The sequence below is a fragment of the Phodopus roborovskii genome, unplaced genomic scaffold (genome assembly GCF_943737965.1).
Source record: "Phodopus roborovskii unplaced genomic scaffold, PHOROB, whole genome shotgun sequence".
NCBI classification, from domain to species: Eukaryota; Metazoa; Chordata; class Mammalia; order Rodentia; family Cricetidae; genus Phodopus; species Phodopus roborovskii.
In genome coordinates, this window is record NW_026126516.1 from 9,841,554 (window position 1) to 9,859,189 (window position 17,636).

Sequence of the window (17,636 nt, forward strand, 5' to 3'; positions counted from 1 at the left end):
GGGGGATTTCTCCTACTTTATCTACACCTGTAATTTGGGAGAAAGGGATAGTTTTGTGGTGTCCACAGCTCTAGTATTTTCCCGTGCATTTTAAATACTTTTCTTAGTCTTTGTTTGGGTTGTCCAGTTTTTCCTCCTTGACTTCAGGGTCTGGTATTCTGTCTATTACTTGACCCATTCTACTTAAAAGGCTTCTTCTTAAGTTTTGTATTTGGGTTATTGAGTTTTCCAGGACCATCTTAACTTCAGCTTGGGTTCTCCTCACTATTTCTATCTCTTTACTGAACTCAGTTTTCAAGTCCTGAGTTGCTATCATCGGGGTGGGGTGGGGGCAGTATCAGTCTGGCACTTACGAGTCTCTTGTTCAATGATGTGCGTGTTAATGTCTTCTCTGAGGTCTTAGAATTCTCTGATGATGTTTAAAGGGTATGGTTGTTCTTTAAAATTCTCTGTCCTGGCCATTGATGTAGTTCTCATTGGAGAACATGTCTGCAAGGCTAGTTGGTCTGATGGGAGACACGCTGTTTTTCCCATTCCCGTTGTTTTTGTGTTTTTGTGAGGTGACCTGGACATGTGGACTTCTTTCTTTGGCTGTGTGTCTGATGTGAGATTCTAGCCTTAGACTGAGTCAGTGCAGGAGCTCATGACCAGAACAAGGCTAGGTATGGTACACATGCTATTTTATTATATGTAGGTCAGGCAAAGCCAGTTCATGACTTATGGGTCTAGAGTTAGGCTTTAAGTGTAGAGATGTCAGTGGGTTTGAATGAAGTGGAATTTTTCAGACACAGATCCTCGCTGGAGAATGGTCATTGGAGTTGGGCTTGCAGTATTTACAGCTTGGTATCACTTCCACTTTGTCCCCTCTGCTTCAGGTGTGTGGTTGGGGTGTGAGACCATAGCTTCCTGCTTCTGCTGACATGCCTGCTTGTTGTCATATGATCCCCACCATTATGGTCCAGTTGATTTTGGTTATGGTATTTAATCACAATAATAGAAAGTTAACTGATACATGTCATTGACAGGACAGTTGATGGAACTGGAGATCATCATGTTATATGGAAAAGTCCGATATGAAAATAATAATATTTCATGCTTTCTCTAATATATGGATCATAAATTATATATACATACATACATACACACATACATGCATACATACATACATATGGCATAAAATAGAAGGAAGACTGTCTGGGAAAAGGAAGACGAGTAGGATCGGAAGGATGAAAATTGGAGGGTATAAGTGGCTAATATGATCAAAGTACATGACATGTGCCCTGCCCTGAATTTCTCCCTGTTAGTAAAACAGTGGTTTTTCAGGATGTGCCTTGACCAAAGAAACTCCACTTCACAAACAGTTTTCCATTCCATTTTGAATATGGAAGACTGTTGGAAAGACAAACACCATCTAGCCATACAGCCCTTGTATATAAGTTATTCCTGGGAGTATAAAGGGTGCCACCCGAGAAATTTATGAAGGTTAATTGGTACTACAGAGGCACCCAAGTTTGTTAAATCATTTTAGGGGAAACCAGGCCCAAGAACTTATCAGACACACCAGGCCGAGGACTCCTTCTTACAGCCCCCACACAGAGGTGGATAACCAGCACTGCAATCATTAACTTCACCAACTGTCATTCGATCAGCCAGTGTGTGTGTGCGTGTGTGTGTGTGTGTATGTGTTAGTGTGTGTGTGTGTTAGTGTTTGTGTGTGTGTGTGTGTGCGTGTGTGTGTGTTAGTGTGTGTGTGTGTGTGTGTGTGTGTGTGGAGTGAGTGTAGGATCCATAGGCAGAAAATTCCATCTGCTCCCAGGGCTTCAGCCTAGTTCTGTCCCTGCTGTTGGCATGGCCTACTCAGTTGCTATTGGCCTGTCTGCCTGCTCACCCATCTGGACCTGGACCACCTACTGACCCATTCCCCTGCTCCTTCCTCTGCAGTGATCCTGTCTCCTGGGTCTGCAACTCTGTTCTCAATCCCATGACCCTCGGGGGCCTAATTCACAGCATCACTTTCTTCCGTATAACTGGTGTGGATTCCTTGTCTTAACAACACATTCTATTGACCTAAAAGACCATTTGGAATAGACTAACTTAATAAAACCCAATTTTCTACCAACCAACGGGTGACGAATGCTTATCAGACAGTATCTAGGGCCTATAGCCATGATTTCTCTGCCTAGCTAGAACCTGTGTCTCTGATGTTTCCACCAATATATTCAAAAAGTTTCTTAATTTGTGACCTTCTTTGTCCTGTTGCTATAAAGACTTCAACTTCAACTTCCATGTTGAAAAATGAGGAATTATAAGTCTGTGTTCCTGGGCTGTGGTCAATCATATTTGGCTCCAGTTCTGCTTTTGCATGGTCATGTGTAAGTTACAGAATGCACACAAAGGGTTAAAGCAGAATTTCAAGAGGTTTCAGAGATTGGTCAAAGGATGTTAGGTCATTTTAGAGGTGAGCCGGGAATGGCAGTTTAGGGAACTAAAGATAGCCCAAGATCAATTGTAATTAGGCCCTGCACCTACAACAACCCAACTTCTCCAAAGTTCTACCGAGTCAACCAGCCTTTGCCAACACAGCTTCTTCCCAGGAATTCTTTGTTCCCACATAAAAAAAATGCTAATATAGATGTATTTAGTGAGTGATATGTGGTATGTGAGTTGAATAAAATAACCCATGTTCCTATTAGCCAGGTTTCCAAGAAAAGTGGGAACACACAGCAAATAGCTGTCATGGAAAGAGCGGATTTATTGTTATTCAGTAAATTCTGACATTGCCGAAAGACACAAGCATGTTCATCTTTGTTTCTGACTTAGCACTGACAAAAGTACACTTAACTGAAAACATCTTTATAAAAGCCATCACTGTGTAAAATAGATATGCACTAATGGCTTCCAATGTGTCTAAGAGGTGTCAATAAAAAACAAGATATTTCAATGTATAAAAAACAAGTTTATAAAAACAAAACAAAGGAAAATACAAACATAGCATGTCGATTTGGATGGGATGTAGCAAATATGCTTTAAGTAAGTACACGGTAATAAACATTTATATTTAAAAAAGAAAGCTCTTAAAGAGATAATCCAACATTGCACCTCAAGGGCCTAGCAAAAGAAATGGCCAAAACTTGTGCAGGGGGTAGGGAAAGAGTGGTAATAAACCGAAATTAGAAAGTCAAAAAATAAAAATAAAAAATAGCGCTTGTCTTTTGAAATAATAAAAATCCTACAAAGTAAGCTCCAAGACTGTTACACAGAGAAACCCTGTCTCAAAATGCAAAAACAACAAGCAAACAAACAAACAAAAAAAACAGAAACAAACTAAAAACTCAACAGAAGTTAAACTAGACAAAGAGAAGTAGTGTTTTAAATGAATAAAATTAGAAATGAAAGAGGAGATAGTGTAACTAATACCACAGGAACACAAAGGGTCACTATGAGCACTCACATGCCATCAAATCAGGTTTGAATGGATAAAGCAAATCTACCAGCAATGAGTCAGGAAAAAGATAGAAAATCTGAACAGACCAATAGCAAGTAAGGAGATTGAGTCTGAGATGAAGTTAAACCAAAAAAAAAAAAAAAAATCTCCCATCAAAGAAAAGCCAAGATCTGTTGGCTTCGTGGCCAAATTCTACAAAGCACTGAATCTGTGTAGATATCAACCCTTCTCAAACTCTTCCAAAAAGTTGAAGACAGAAGAGCATTTCCAGAGGAGCTACAAATTCGGGGCAACTTGACTGCAAGGCAGGTACACTGGTTTAGTTCCAGCATTTGGAAGGAGAATTGTCTGATTTGAGGTCAGCCTGGGCTACATGGTAAGTAACAGACCTGCCAGGGCAAAATCCCTCTCAAAATAAATAAATAAACAAACAAACACAAACAAGCCACTGCTGGGGGATGCAACCCAGTGGAGGATCGGTTGACTAGCTTGCATGGAATCCTGGGTTCAAGCTTTAGTATTAGAAAGGAGGAGAAGAAAAATTATATATGCTTGATAACCAGATGCAACTCCCTTTAACAACAAACCAGAGCCAACAACACATTAAAGGTGTATTCTCCCATGATCATGTGCTGTTCTCTCCTGAAAGGCAAAGTAAGGCCCTTCTCAAAGTGCAACATCTTATGATAAGAAGCTCCCAGCGCATCACATGCAGATAAAACATGTTACCACAAAAGGACCGCAGAAGACAATTGTATGGGACATTATATGTAAAGGGACAAACAGAAAACTTTCCCTCTGGGCTCAGGAATGAGACAAAGACATCCACCCTGGATGTTTCCATTCAATACAGGACAGCCTGGTCAAAACTAGTAAGAAAAAAAATGGAAGATAGCCTATGTTCATGGAAGGGAAGTTAATTTTTGTTAAAAATGTCCATTATGTCAAAAAAGACAGCTACAGAGACCGTCAATGTCTATCAAATTCCTAATATTATTGTTCACATCAGTAGAAACAATGACCCTGAAATTTGAACTGGCCCAAAGGAACCTTGAGAAGTAATAAAAGTAACCAGAGACAATACAGCTGGTTCAAAAATCTCCCACAAAGCTGTAACAATCAAAACAGGCCACAGGCACACTGACTGATACCACAGGTTAGAGAGGCCCAAAGCAGACTTGTGCATCTGTGGCTGATTGCCAGAGACCAAGGGACACAACAAAGGGCAACAGCTAGATAGCCACTTGTGGAAAACAAAACTGAACTATGTCCTCACATCATATACAAAAAAAGCAGTCCCTAAATGGATTAAAGAGTCTAACATCAGACCTCACACTGTAAAATTATCAGGGAGGTATCTTTGTGGTAAGGATTTTGGCCTTTTAAATTATCTTCCAATCACAGGCAACAAAGTCAAAGCGAATAAAAACAAGCAAACATAACAAAAACAGGACTACACCAAGCAGACAGCGAAAGAAAATTATTTCAAAAAGAACACCAGTATATGAATCTTCGTCTGACGGGGTGGGAGGGTACATAACCAGGCTGTTGGGGACCTTCTTGTAGCCAATACGAGCCACCTCTGGGTGAGTTATTCTCACCCAGCTGAGGAACTGCCCATTGCTTAAAGAGATGATTAGCATCCTTGGGCCAGGCCAAGGCTTATCCAGTCACCCTGCAGCCCTGCCTCCAGGACAAGACTGTAGGTGGATCCAGGAGCGGGTCTCCTCGGGGCTGCAAAGGCTGCCAGACATCACACATTCTTTGAGAAGCCACCTTCCTACAGCAGGCTGAGTGAGGCCCAAGAACAAGTTCTGAGGATGCTGGTGAGGGACACTTTGGGAACTACCAACAGACAGAGAATTAGCAGAATTAGAGATTTGTGAGTGTGAGTGTGTGTGTGTGTGTGTGTGTGAGTGTGTGTGAGAGTGTGTGAGAGTGTGTGAGTGTGTGTGAGAGTGTGTGAGTGTGTGTGAGTGTGTGTGTGAGTGTGTGTGAGAGTGTGTGAGTGAGTGTGAGTGTGCGTGTGAGTGTGTGTGAGTGTGTGAGTGTGTGTGTATGTGTGTGAGTGTGTGTGTGAGTGTGTGTGTGAGTGTGTGTGTGAGTGTGTGTGTATGTGTGAGTGTGAGTGTGTGTGTGTGTGTGTGTGTGTGTGTAGAGGGGGGGTATAAGGAAGGAAAGGGAGGGAGAGAGAAGAGAGAGAGACAGAGAGCACAGACAAGTGGCAATCCAGGCAGGCAGAGGCACTTGAGCAAGCACAGTCAGTGGTGCCCAGTTTGTGCTTGGCTGCTTGTGTATTTTAGGTTTGAAATGAGGACCACTGAGCAGGAAGGCTGGGGACGCCAGGGGGCAGCCATGTCAGGGTCCAGAACTAGCACGCAGGAGCGGGCACACCCCCAGCACATTGAAGGGCAGGTGCAGATACCCAGGCCTGGCCTGGTTAGAGGGACCTAGTGGCTCAGGATATTTCGTATCACCCCTAGGCCAGATGCTGGGGTCCTGACGGGCATCTCTAATGCTGGATTACTTTGTGGCCGTGCCATGTTGAGACATGGTTGGATTCAGCAACCCCAGGACCACCAAAGCTCAGGGCTCTACTGGGGTGTGGGCAGCTCCAGCCTCCCCTCCCTTCATTAGCACAGGCTCACGGGGCGTGTGGACATGTCTTCTAGCTAAGGAAGGCCAGCTCTGCCCCAGGGCTTTTGGGTCTCAGCCCAGGGCCACTTTCCCAGGCTGACCTGGAGGCCCAGGGCTCTGTGGGCGGCAGCAGTGACCCCAGATCACCCCGAGGGAGGGGGGCAGTCACGTCTCCTGTCTGGCCCAGTCGCTCTCCTTGGTGGCTATAATTGGCAGGACCACAAGAAGGGTTTTGTTGACCCCTCTGCAAGGGCAGCAAAAGTGGGGGCCTGCCCCTTTCATCTCCCAGGCCCCCAATTACTCCTTTCTCTGGCCTGAATCAAGATGATTTTAAATAGCACCAGTCAAAGCCTGGGGGTTTGAAGTGCTGGGGGAACACGGGGCCTCTGCAGCCGCTCACAAAGGAGAGAGGGTGTACTCCTGGACCTGGGAAGAAAGAGGCTCCATTGGGTTTAAAAATAGAATCCTGTTCTGAGATGTCCCAACCCCATTACCCAGCCTGGGGGCACTACTCCAAGGACCAGCCCACCACAACCCCTGCTGCCCTCCCCTGGGATGTCTACCCGAGAGATCCCTGGAAAAGATAGCTTGGACAATAGGTGATGGGTATCAGCTAGCAAGGCTTGCCCACAGTACTCCTGCCTCCACAGCACCCAGGCCAGCCCTTCACTCTTTGACCTAAAGACACCTCCTTGACCTCTCAAAGCCACCTCAGAGAAGGGGAGGGACTTTCATCCACCTGGCATTGTTTCATGGGTCACACCCAATATGGACATCTGCCATCATGCCTAGGAACGTCTGAATCATGGGAATGCTTTCTTTGAGCTCTTGACCCTAGTAAAGTGCCTGGAACTAAGAGATAGAAGGATTGAGGAGGTGTCCCTGACTCGAATGTTAACCTGTCCTGAGCCCGATCTTTTCTCCTTTGACTGAGACCTCTGGGGCTGCTCCCGCTGCTTGAGCCAGACTGGAGACCCCAATTTCACCATGTGCTCTGAAGTCCTTGCCATCTGGGACAAGGACCCTTGGGCTCATGTAGACTACTCTAAACCTCGGTATGGGGCATTGGAATGCCTATGACAGTAGCTGAAGGTAGGGACTCCCTCCCACACTCTGCCCCGACTCATGATACTCTGGTAGGAAGACAGTCTACAGAAACAGGTTAGTGTCAGATGTGTCCTCCGCTCAGAGGCTGTGCCTGTTAGATATTTTTTGTTGTTGTTCACAGAGTTAGAGTCATTTGAAAAGAGGGAACTTCAGTTGAGGAAATGGCTTCCTAAGAATGTCCTGTAGGCAAGTCCGAGGGACATTTTCTTGTCTAATGGTTGATGTGGGAGGTACCAGACTACTGTGAGTGGTGTTAAGCCTGGGAAGGCAGTTCTGGGCTGTATACAACGGAAAGCTGAGCGAGGCATGGGGATCGTCCAGCGAGCAGCACCCTCCATGGTGTCTGCTTCCATCCCTACTCCCAGGGTCCTGCACTGAGTTCCTGCCCTGAGTCTCCTCTGTGATGGAATGTAATATATAAGCTTATCACAGCAATAGAAAGCAAATTCTCATAGGGGGAGCAACCACATTTGTCTCTGTCATCTCAACTTCATTGTCCCCATCGACATGCTCCCTAAGGCCAGGCCTTAGCTTGCTCTAAAGAGCGCCCAACTCTAACACCACCTTACACCGGCTTTTCCCTTTTCTATCCACACCAGTCCTGGCTTCCCTCTGCATGGACCATGGGCTGATACTGTGTTTTAGAATAACAGGACCCTTCCGAGCTCAAACATCTGTGACTCCGGGACTTAGTATGCTAAGAACTCAAGGATTTCCAAATGTCAACTTGACACAACTGACCTCAAGTTTATTCCATGGTGATGAAGAAAGTGTCATCCATGGGAAGGAGCAAAACATAAATCAGGCTTTATTAGGGAAATTCATTAAAGTGGCAGACACCCCGAGGGAGGGTGAACATCTGGGTTTGGCTTTTTATAGGATTTATGGCAGAGACTGGACAAAGACCTAAGTAATTTCTGTTGACATTGGTTAGTCCTTTGGGCTATGATGGGCTGACAGAATAGAGGACACACATGCTCTGTGTAAGTCCCTCTGGTCCAACCAGAAAAATGACCAACCACACTCTGTCCATTCAGCTGGAGGTTGAAGGCCCTGACCTATGCTTAACTGTTGACCTTGACTCTGCTTCTTCCCATGATACCGGTAGTCTCGCAGATGACTTGCTGCCTGCTAATCAGACTAAACTTTCATTCTTACACGAGCAGCTTGTAGTTTTACCATGTTGGGGAGCCAACTATCCCTGCCATTGAGATGTAGCCATCGTTTTCTTTGCCACATATAAAGCTCCTAATCTTTGACATATTCAGGTGACCACCTCTTTTGTAATAGGTAAGAGCTTCTTGCTAGAAGCCATCCTTACCTATAGCATACTGTTACAATCAGTCATACAGAAGCAAGAATGTTCAAAACAACTGTGTCCTGCAATTGTTCCCCAAGGCTTCATGGTAGTCAGCAACTGGCCTCACGGCGGGGAAGTTGAGGGGGGGAACTCCAAGCGGCCCAGTCACATCTGCAGTAGAAAGCAGAGAGAAACAGATGTGTTATGCCTACTCATCCAAACTCCTCGCAACACTAATACATTTCAGGACCCAAAACCCAGAGAACAACGAACAAGGCTATACAGGTCTTCCCAGCTTCACAATCCTCCACAGACATGCCTGATGAGAGATGTCATTCTGTAAATATGTTTCTCTTATTGGTTAATGAATAAAGCCCTGTTGGCCAATAGGAAGACAAGGTAGGCAGGACTAGGAGACAAGGGGGATTCTGGGAGATGTAGTAGGAGAGATTCAAGATGTAGGGACTTCAGAGAAAGAAGTCAGGACTCTCTTTCCGGTAAGATAAGACCATGTGGAAACACTTAGATTGATAGAAATGGATTCATATTTAAGACAGAGCTAGCCAATAAGAAATGCTAGTATCAGGCCAACAGCTTTATATCTAATACAGTGTCTCTGTGTGTTATTTGGGGGCTGACTCTCACAGGATCTATGATTGCCTGCCAGTACTCAGGGCTGAAGTAGTGAACTTCTTTCCTGCACTTTTTTATTCCCTCCTTCAGCCTCCCCTTTCCCTGTTCTTACTTATCGCTTTCCATTCATCCAATTCCCAACTCATTGCCCTACCCTTTCATACATTCATTCCTCACCCACCTCATCATTCTTCTGCCTGCCATCCTATCCTTCCATCCATCATCTGCTCTCCTTTAACCCTTTCCTTCATATTGGAGCCCAGGGAGCTGAAGCTGGATGAAGACTAGATGCTGAAGAGAGGAGCATGTTCTCTTCAACGGGAGACCTCAGCCTCATACAGAATCCTAGGGTAAGGGGTAGGGGCAGGGTGAACCATGCAGGACTCCAGAGAGAACTTCAGAATTTGCAAGGTGAGGGGAAAGGTCCTGCAGCACAGTCAGTGTCTTGCTTTTCTCCCACTGTCCAAACACTGAGAACCTGAACCCGAGCACGTCCTCGGCTGCACCCCACCAGACATCTTCCTGATCTGTCTAAGCCCGAAAGCCACCTTCAACTTCACAATTTAATTCCAGTTCCCATCACCCCACAGTTTTTCCAGACTCAAAGACAAAGATAAAGACATCATAATAACTGTAGCAAGACAAAAAATAATAATCCCCAGTGCTGGAAAAAAAAAAATGGGACGCTGTCGCTTATGTCTGGGTAATTGTAAGATTTATCTTCTTGTGCCTATCACCCCTTCTCTATTTCATTTATGGTGGATTTTTAATAAAAAAGAGTTGATAAAAATCAAAGCAACATAATCAAAATAGAAAAGTTTGACATTTATAGATGTTGTTTATTACTTTAGCGTTTTAAAGTATTAAAAAAGCACACCCAAATTAGTCTCTTATCAAATGTCAAATTTTCATCAAGTTTGTGCCTACAAACTATTTAAACTTTGTTCTTTGGAAGGAAGTTGTACATCGTGGGGAGAATGTGGGGGAGAGTCCCCAGTGACTTAGCACGGATGCGTTCCCTCATCATTCACCACTAAAAATATTAAGTTGTCATGTTGTTGTCCCTGTCATGAGCCTTGGGAAGGAGTCTGTGCTGGTGTTGTTTTCCATGCTAGCAGTTGGAGCTGTTGCTGGTTTCTGGAGCCCACACAACACACACAAGACAGAAAGAAGAGGCAGAAAGGCTTTCCGATTTTGGCCAGGACCAGACTCTTTGTAATCCACCCTGCAATGGCCTTGAACAGGTGGACTCCCCCCACCCCTCCGCACAGCACAGCCGTGCAACGGGCGGGCGGGGCAGCAGCTGCCAAGCAAGAGGCCAAGCCTGAGTTTGGGGAACAGCAGCAGAGACCAGTTCAAACCAGTTTTGCCAGGTAGCCCCTGGGACCCCACAGGGTAATCCTGAAGCCAGGCCAGGCTTCCAGCCTGCAGAGAAGTGAGCATGTCAGACCCTAATGAAGCCAGGAGTGGCACTCTTAGAAAGTAAGCCTGGTGACTGCTCAGGCAGAGGAGACATAAGTGGATCCACATACATTTTAGAGAAGGCTAGCCGTGGCCTGAGCCAAGTCATCATGTGGTTAATCTTCCCAAAGACTCGACTGCCTTCAGCTTGTTTCTCATCCACCAAAGGAAGCTAGTGAACCCTAGACCATAGGCTCACTGGCACCAAATGCTCCTTGTCTTCACCTCAGAGGTCTCCTCTGTCTTGGAGATCCTACATCTCTGTAGCTGGGCCATGGTGTGTCCCCAGGACTCCATCCCTAAAGGGGACTTCTTCCCTGCAGGCTGTGAGATCGGAACCGAAGAAGCAAAATCTCTGATGGGGAGGGGCAGAAGCAGAGCCCTCAGTGGGGGCGGGGGATGGGGGAGATTGAGAAGCAAGCCCCCCACCCCAGCCGCCCTGGACTGTCTCCCATGCACACTCCCGCTCAGTTCCAAGACCCCATAAGGGACCTCAGAAGCAGGTTCCGGTTCTCTCAGAGCTTTGGCTCCAGGGGACAAGGAGAATTGGACAGCTGGTGGCTGGAAGAGAAGGAAGGCAGCGGTGCCAAGCGATGTGGCATTTATGGGTGATTAGAAAGAAGCAGCCACCGCTGCTGCTGCTCGTTTGGGAAAATCTGTGCCAACAGCCATCAGGGAAATTGCTTCCCGTGAAAGTCACATGACCCCTGAGAAGAAAGCCTTAAATCCCAGGGAAGATAGTGAAGGATGAACAGCGCTGTAAACCCACCCCCAATAAATAACGATCAGGACTTTCATTCCGTCACACAGCAGAGGGGACCACGCAGAAAAATAAGTAAATAAATAAAAAGACAAGAGCCGCCCAGCTGTCTCCTACAAAACTGCTCTGAGATAAGGGCTTTACCTCGGGTGACTAAAGAACTGTTCCTAAAGATTGCCCTTGGGCCCCGCACTGTTCCTGCAGATTGGGTTGGGGATTTAGTTTCCAACTGTGAACCCAAAGGGCACACTAAAGCCGGCTGTGATATCCCGTCCATAGACCCTGCTCCAGGCTGCCTTTACTGTCTAGAATGGAATTCCTCCCTCCCTCCCTCCCTCCCTCCCTCCCTCCCTCCCTCCCTCTCTCTCTTCCTTCCTTCTTCTCTTCCTCCCTCCCTTCCTCCTCCCTTCCTTCCCTCCTTCCTTCTTTCTTTCACCCTTGGCAACAGTCATAAATAAAATCCTCTTCACTGCTTGAAACTGCTCAGGTCAAGCACAGAAATGCTACTGGAAATCAAGGCAATTCTCTCCATCTGGAACATTCTGCTCAGACCTGGTCTTCTTTGATCAAGGCCAGGGATTGTCAAGATGGGGGTGGCGCCGGCATGAGCTGCAGCAGAACAGAAACTTGGGAGGGAGAAAGTGGAGTGGAGGAAGTCTTGCGAAGTGTGGGCAGACAGAGTGCAGGCCTGTGTCATGTTTCACTGGCCCTAAAGGTCATTCCGGTCTTGGTCAGGCTGGGGATCTGGAGCCATGGGTCTGTGCCCCATGTGCTCGGGGCAAGGTAGTGCCCCTGGGAACGGGTCCCTGGGCTTCCAGAGGAGACGCTTCAGGCTGGGCACCCAGTGTCCTTCTTTGAAGAAGGTTTCTGTTTTTAGGCCTCTCCAGCCGGAGTGCCCACTGAGGCTATTCTCATCACAGAGCTGTCTGAGCCTCATGAAAACCCTAATTAAAAATTTCACCAGCAGAAACCAAACACTCAGCCCTCGAGCACCCAGGTTTCCTGAAGATCCCAGATACTCTCGACTGGAGGCCTTTGCCAAAGAGCCAGAGGGAACTTAGCTGGCCCCTGGGATCTTGTTTCTGTCACCTCCACAGAAAACAAAACCCTGTTTTAGAAAACCCTGTTTCCCCAAGGCCATGAATATTCCCTTGGGGACACGCAGTGCCACACAGGCCTTCTGTCTACCACCACCAATTCACCCACTCAGTAGTCCTAGGGCTTCACTCTCAGTGGGAGTGAGGGTGGGAAAGCCCTGGCCCTCTGGCTTCTAAGCCCTCCATGCTCAGCCTCTCCAGTATAGGTGCGGTCTGGCTCTATAGGGCTGGATGCAAACTTGCTCTGCAATCCAAGCTCTAGAGTCAGGCTCAGCACAGAGCAGCAGACCAGTCAGGCCCAGGAGGCCCCGAGCAACATCCCACAGTTGCATTCAACCTTGCCTGCAGCCTTCATGTTTTAGTTGTGCAGGGAGACCTCCAGCCATGGTGCCCCCTTGAACAGGATGGGAGCTGGCTCAATGAACTCCACTCGGTTCACCTGAAATACTTCAGGGCTTGATTTCCACGAGCTCAGCTGCAGGTCATCAGGGAAATGGACTGAAAGAGGAGGTACCATGTTGGGACCAGGGACAGAAGAACAGCACAGAATAGGAAAAGGATGGGCCGCTGACGGTCAGAGGACCCTCGTGGCCAGTGGCAGAGCTAAGGAACCCAGGCACAGAAACGTGCACTTTTCATGGGGCCATTCACATATGACCCAAACCACCTGTCCCTCGCATTCGTGGGCTGGAAACTGATTCCTTGGTGCAATGACATCTGAAAGCTTTGGGTTGCTGTCCTTATCCTAGGTGTGGTGGTCTTCAGAGGCACGGCCTCCTGCTGGCAGAGGAAGGAGTCATCCCCTCCACTTATTCACTCTTCCATCCCACTGTGGGATGCTGAGTAGAAAGGCCTTTGTCAGAGGAATTTCCATGCTTTGGACTCTCCAGGCTCCTGAATTGAGAGAAATAAAGCTCTGTCCTTGTTAGAGCATAGCACAGGCTAGACTAAGACAGTGGAGTGTCAGATAGCTCCATAGTTAACCTTGGGTGGTTATCACCTGGGGTGGGCACAGAACCATTTTGGGTACTGGAAACACCCTAGAGTCCTTAGTATCATGGTACTTGCCTCTAATCCTAACACTTAGGAGGCTGAGGCCAGCCTGGGCTACAAGGAAATACCCTGTCTCGAACAACAAAATAAATAGTCTTCAGCTGACTAGAGGATTCCTGAGTGCCCGTGCATATGAAATCTATGGCGCTGTATGCTTAAGACATATGTAATCACGTCTCATACCTCAGGCTTAAAATGTTTTTTGTTTTGTTTTTGTTTTGTTTTATTTTTCTCTGAAGCAGCCTACTAAGCCGACAGAAACCAACTCTGGGCCCCTGACATTGTCCCAGGTCCCTCACCATTCTCAGAGCTATGCCCTGACACCCACCCTGAGGTACCACCAAAACAGACCTTCCCCTAAAGGCATGCTGGAGTCAGTGTTTCAAGTCTTCTAAATCAGAATGTATTAGTTAAGGAAGCCCACCCATGCTCCAGCAGATGGTCCCACACCCACGAGCATACAGGCAGTACAAAGAGGACTTCATGATTAAAAACAAACAAACAAAGAAGCACATGATGCTCCAATAGGGAAGTGATAGGGGTTGGTAGAGGGATGGATGGGAGGGAATACCAAAACTCATTATATGTATGTATGAAATTCTTAACCAAAAAAATATAAAAAACAATGTTTTCTAGTTTGTGTTTTGTTTTCCAAGACAGGGTTTCTCTGTGTAGCTTTGTAGACCAGTCTGGGCGTGAACTCACAGAGATCTGCCTCCCTCCGGAGTGCTGGGATTAAAGGTGTGCGGCCGCGTGCCGGGCTTCCAGTCTGTCTTATACCATAGGGATGGAGAAGAAGTCACCTGGCGGTGGGACCGGTCAGAAGGACAGAGAGAGCAGTGGGCAGCCTTCCCGCCAGGGTTTGCACACACTGTGCCGCGCCTGCCTGACCCGGGGCTGCAAGGCTGTGTCGCATATCTGCACACCACTCCGAACCATGACCCCATGCCTGAGGTTAGCATTAGCGTGAGGATTAATTAGCCTTGAGGCCTTGCTGCTGTGGCGGGGCTGTGCTGCCATGCTGGCAAACTGGAAGGGTGAGGCTGTAATGAGGAGGGAGTCTTCCGTCTCTCCAGAGCAGTACATCCCCCAGAACTTGGCCCTGGGCCCCAAAGTGATGGACAGCTTGAGGGAAGCCTGTTCCAGATGGCTGAAGTCATGTTTATTGTATATGTGCCATAGATACTGTCCTGTACTCAATTAACCACTAGGGCCGTGAGGAAAATTCGGGAGGCCAGGGCTCCTCAGTGTCCAGGTTGGCCTTGTGCCCAGAGGCAGCTTTGCTTTGAGAAGCAGAACCCCTTCTTGGCTGAGGCCTGGGGCCCACTTTCCCTACATGTACATTATAGGACCAAACCCACACGTCCTCAGGGTCTTGGGTTGCTCAGCTTAAGAGGTTAACAGTGCAGGGGAACATTCCATACTACCTCCAACCATTTATTGTGCCGTGAACTTTGAGAACAAGATAATCTGTACAGGCAGGCCTGGAGGCCTTTCTCCTTTCTTTCCTTTAGACGGAGAAACTGAGGCCCAGAAGAGGGAGACTTGCCTGTGACATGTAATGTTAAAATCAGCAGAGCAAAGCTCTAAGCCAGGCAACCCCAGCTGGCCCTAAGCATCCAGACCCAAGACCCTCATCTAAGGCCTGGGCCCTGAAACACCACATCCTGCTACATTTTCTAAGATGGAACCCACCCTTCACCAGATGGCTCCATCCACTTCTGGGGGTCATCCTCAGGTGACAGAAGGGTCTCGGCTGCACTGGCCTCCCTCCCTTTCCTGGGGCCTCTCACCAGCTCAGCTCTCTAGAGAAGGACCCTTTCTTTCTCCATCATGCCTTTTCCAAACAGACCACGGAGATGGTTTAAGCCCCTTGCTCCAACCCCGCCAGGATCCCCCAAGCTGCCAACTTCCAGGGCTGGCAGCCAGCCTTTGGACGTCCTTCTTCACCTCCCTTGAAGGCTGGGTGTGGACCCTCAGGGGTCCCACTGTAGGCAGCAGGGGACTCGACTGACCCACATGCTGACAGTAAGGCTGATTCTCGGAACATGAGGTCATCTCCAAACCAAATTCGAGATTAGCTGGGGAAGCCTTCGTGGCTTTAAAGAGGTTATGAGTTCTTATTGGATTATATACATCCTGCCAGCTGTCCAAAGAACATTCGCCGTCAGAACTTATGTAACTGATCGTGTCAGTAACCAGGGCCAGACTTACGCCCTCCCTAACCAGTCCCACATGGTAAATGTACACACTCTGATAATGTGAGCTGACATCTATGGGTCCCCCACCTCTGGGCCAGGCATCAGTCACAGACAAGGCTACTCATCTCATCCCTATAGAACCTTGAAAGAGGTGTTGCTAGGGTCCCCATCCTAGTGAGGCAAACACAGAGCCACAGAGATACTGTCATTCTCTGTGAGTGCACACACACACACACACACACACACACACACACACACACGCACGCACGCACACACACACGAACACACACACACACACACACACACACACACACACACGAACGCACGCACGCACACACTGTGCAATATGAGCTCGAGATGGAGAATCAGCAAGCACAGGGTTGTCGTTGCAGAGAAATTTGTGTAGGAATTGCTAACCCCATTGTTTCAGAGAAGGGCTTCAGAAAACACACGCACAAAGGGTACCAGAGCATGGAGGTATGTTGGCTCCTACGGATAATGGTCTGCCCCTTCCGTCTTTTGATTATTCCTAGGACAGACCAGGTCCTGTCTGGTCCTGATCCTAGTCTATACCACCTATAATCCCTTCTCAGCCATAATGGCTCTGCTAAAATGCCACCTCCTGCATTCATTACTTTTCTTGTTGCTGGACGAAATATTTGTCAAATGCAACTTAGAGAAAGGGGGTTTATTTGGGCTCACACTTTGAGGGTACAGACTGTTGTGGTGAGGAGGACGTGGTAACAGGAGTGGGAGGCAGAGAGTCACATTGTGGGGTCCGCAGTCCAGGACACTAGTGCTCAGCGCTCTCTCCTCTTTATTTAATTCAGGAACCCTGTTCCTGGGACAGCGCTGCCCACACTTAGGGAACAAAGAGGGGATGAGGTCTCCAGTCTTAATTAACCCAATCCGGGGAACTCCCTAATTCCTGACAGATGTGCCCAGAGAGTTGTTTCCATGGTGATTCTAAATCCTGTCAACTTGACAATAAAGATTAAACATCACAATTCCTCAAAGAGACGTGTGTTGTGGGTGCTCAGTTAACATTTTAAGAACTTCCTGTGTCATCCGGTTCCCACCCTTCTTCCCATCTTTACCCCCATCCCAGCATTCATGTGTCTGAGATGGTCCTGGCTTATTGACTTTGACACAGCACTAGATGGTAACCTCCCAGAACACAGCCTGACATGTCTGGGTCACAGTCCCAGTGCTCTGCACAGTGATAGCGTGGGATAGGCTAGTAACGGGGTTAGTGAGGCAAAGGGGATTGTGGGTGGGGCCTGGCCTGAAGCTGGGCTCACAAGCACCAGCCTTGAAGTTCTATCCCCAAGCTTCCTGGAGTCCAAAGTGAAGAAAGGAATGAGTGGTCTGCCCAGAGGAGCTACAGTGGCTTACGTCAGAGACAGCCAGTCAGGAATCATGGCTGCGTTTGTTGCTGAGACTAATGGTCATAGCTCTTGAAAGTTGCCTTTAAGAGAAGCTGTTGTGTGTTCCCAGCCCGTGCTGCCCAACTTCCTCCTGACAAGCACATTGCACACTGTAGGGTGGCTGATTTCCAGTGCAGCCAGGGCTCAGCTCACAGGCTATTGAGGCCAAGAAGCTGTTCACTGGGATGACCCTGCCTGCGTAGAAGTGGCTGGATGCGCAAGGACAGGCGGCTGGGGAAGTGCTCTGGGTTGAGTACTGCACCAAGATTGTTTGAGCCCATGCTATGCCCAACCTCCGAGACGAACCCCATCACTCTTGGACAGGGTAAATTCTTGTTGTCCCTGAGGCAGAAGTTAATGGTTTTCTGCAGAGTGTCCCCATGCACCCACTAGGTCCTGTGGCCAAGTTCACGAGTGAGCTATGCAGGTGTCAGCCTTGATGTGCTGTGAGGGTCACTCTGCTGAGGTGGCTGCTAACCTTTCCTCTGAGACAGTGGCAGGGACAGTTGGTCGAT